The sequence below is a fragment of the Scyliorhinus torazame genome, chromosome 19 (assembly GCF_047496885.1).
Source record: "Scyliorhinus torazame isolate Kashiwa2021f chromosome 19, sScyTor2.1, whole genome shotgun sequence".
In the NCBI taxonomy this organism is placed as follows: Eukaryota; Metazoa; Chordata; class Chondrichthyes; order Carcharhiniformes; family Scyliorhinidae; genus Scyliorhinus; species Scyliorhinus torazame.
The window spans coordinates 63,000,067-63,003,409 of record NC_092725.1 but is presented as its reverse complement, the minus strand read 5'-3'; positions in this window follow the sequence as shown (position 1 = coordinate 63,003,409).

Here is a 3,343-nt window from a genome sequence, read left to right as displayed (position 1 = left end):
CTCTTCCCAAACGGAACACTGTCCTACTCTACTGCTGGTTGTTGCGACCACGAATTCTTCGGGGTTCATGAGGTGTTGCATTGCCTGCAATGCCATCTTTCCTCGCTGAATACTTCTCTTACAATTTGGAACAAGGGGTATTAAGGCGGTGCTGTAATTATGGGTACGGCTATTTTCCGGAATACAAACTCCCGACTGTTTTGTCGCAACAAAAATCTATCAGTTTACCTTATCGCCCTGTTAGTTACGCATGCATTAACACACTTCCGAATTATGAGGATTGATCAGAACTGCTTGAACAATTGTGGTTTTTCTGTTCCCAATTGGATTTCTAATTCAGATTTTGGGTTCTCCCGGAGTGGTGAAGCCACTTCTAAGTCGGGTCCCGGCGGAATCGCCAGTAATATGTTGCTAACTTTTGGTTGGCTCTTAAATCGTAATTTGCTCTGTTTGTTTAACCTTTGCTCTAGAGTCGCCAGGTATCTTTATGATACCACCACGAGGTTCAAGTTCAAGTAATGATCAATAACTCAACACACCAATTAGTAAGATTCAAATCAAAGCACATTTATTATACACTGTAAATCACTACTCACGCATAAACTCTACTTTCTAGGCTATTCCTATCACTAAAAGGCCTATACTTAGCTTCGGACTGGCCCACCAGGTCAGGGGAACAAATGGCCTTTCGTTCAGGTCCTGAGTCTGCAGGATTCAAAAGCTGGTATGGACTTGTAGCTAGGAGCACCTATCTCATAGCGAGCGTTGACTTGAGACTTACTTGGTTGATAGCAATGAGGCAGGTCACTGTCAAGGGTTGGTTCGAGCTGCTGAGTGACCCTGCCAAAGAAGAACGATTTGAAATTGGGGGCTTTACTTTATAGTCCCCAGGGACTTCCCACCCTTCGGGGCGGACCCTGTACCTGGTTCCAATTGATTGGATTATATTCAGATCACTTGGATCGATTTCTCCAATGCTGGAGCGGTTCCTTGATCGCTGAGCGGTCCCTAAGTGTCCGTTGGCCTTCCTTTGTCTTGGCTCCTGCTGGCGCCGAGGAGTCTGGCTTGGCTTTATTCACCTTAACTGTTGCCATTGTGCCCTGGAATCGCTCATTACTATGCAGATGGCTTCTGCATTACTCTGCAGATGGCTGCTGGCTTTAGTGCTGTCTGGTTTCTTACAGGTTCCAATATTACATGATTTCTGTATTTGCTAGTCTTTGCCTGTGTTGGCTGAATTTCCCTTCAGCCTTTGCGGTTCTCCATTTTAAGTTGGGAAGTGGCCAACCCAGGTGGCTACACAGGGCAAAAGCTCTCTCAGCGAGCTTTTATTTAACCCTTTTCTTTGTGTCTTCCAAGAGGAAACAGGAATACACTCGTCGGTCGAGGCAATTACACCCAGGGTCTTTACCGAGGTTGGGAACCATTCTTTGGATTATTTTAGAAGTACTTTGCCTGGAAACACAGGGAGGGGTTCCATTGTCCCTTCGAGAACCCCCCCCCCCCAGCCATTCCTGTCTGTGGCTACGTTCTCAGCTACCTTTGGAGTTTGTGTCCATATTAAAATGTAAAACTCAGGTCTTTTCAAGTCCAATATTTCTGTGTGCAATCCCATGGTTCTTCTCCATCACCTTAACATTATTCTAGGTGGCAAATCCAATTCTGTGGAAACGAGGGTCGCTGTCAGCCTTTCCATTCCAGATGATGGTGTGCCCCCATGCTTGATAATAATAATTGCTTATTGTCACAAGTAGGCTTCAATGAAGTTACTGTCAAAGGCCCCACATTCCGGCGCCTGTTCGGGGAGGCCGGTACGGGAATTGAAACCACACTGTTGCCTTGTTCTGCATTACAAGCCAGCTGTTTTAACCCACTGTGCTAAACCTGTCCCTTTGTAATGCTTGTTCCTTCAGCAGCCTCTCCTTACAAAGGCGGGTCTCACTGATGGCAGTGATGTCAATTTGGAGTCAAGCTCATGTGATACGATTGTCATTCTTCTCTCTGGATGGCCACTCTCAAGCGTAACAATCCAGTGGTAACATAATCATCATTACTGATGCTATTGTTGTATCTGTCCAATTCAGATACTTTCAACCAATTAATTTACTTAAATGTTTTACCTAGCTGTTCTTTAATACCTAGGAGAACAAAGTACAAACACAGGTATAACTTCAAACACTCTTTATTCAACATAATTACTGGTAAATTACCCACAAAATATCCTCTAGAGTACCCAAGATTAGTTTATACTACCCACAAAGGTGGCTTGACTGAACTGTGGAACTGATTCTTGAGTCCCTCTGGTACGTAGTCACGAAGGTGCGTCTCGCACGCTGTTTCTTCCTTCCTTCCTTCTCTGGCCAGCCATCTTGATTGCCTCTACATGGAGTCTCTGACCCTGATGTGCCTTGGGTGCCTGTTTTTACACCCCCCACACCTCCACCCCCTTTTGCCATTTCCTCTGGCCTTCTGCCAATGATGCCTTGGGAGGGGGTCTCAGCACCCAATGACCATTTGACAGGACACCTGAGGCAGCCCCAGGTGGCCCATCTCAGGATGTGTGGGCTGCACCTAACCTGTTTCCATAAAAGATAACAGCAGGAATTCTGGGTGACAGAAATGCTGGCCCAATCTGGGCTGCTGACAATAGATTTATGCATATCACTAGGGTGCGATGATCTCCAGGTGGGTGATTGACATTTTTTGAACAGACATATTTTGGCAGCTTGTCTGTTGGTTGTGTCAAGTCTGAATTCCAATAGCCTGTCTGAAGTTTGACTGCAATATGATTTTAAAAAGCCCAGTTTTTAAATTTAGGATATCCAATTTAATCGGCCTGAAACCTAGACCCTGGTAGGTCACCACAGTCCTCCTCTTGATCCAGTAAGCACCAGCGAACTGGATCACACAATTCTAACCAAACCATCTAAACGAGCAAGTATCGGATCTTGGGTTCGCAATGTTCTCTCTAAACCACAATAGTGCAACAAATTGAATAAATAGTACATTGAAATGGTACATGAGCGTGATAATAAAAAGGCAATACAATAAGATCAATAGTAATAAAACAGCAATGAACTAATACCTTGAGCGGGATTCTCCGCAAACTGGCGCGATGTCCGCTACCCGGCGCCAAAAATGCCGCGGGCCGCCCCAAAGGTGCGGAATTCTCCGCAACTTTAGGGGCCAAGCCCTCACCTTGAGGGGCTAGGCCCGCACCGGAGTGGTTTCCGCTCCGCCGGCTGGTGGGAAAGGCCTTTGGCGCCACGCCAGTTGGCGCCGAAAGGACTTCGCCGGGCGACGCATGCGCGGGAGCGTCAGCGGCCGCTCACGGCATCCCCGC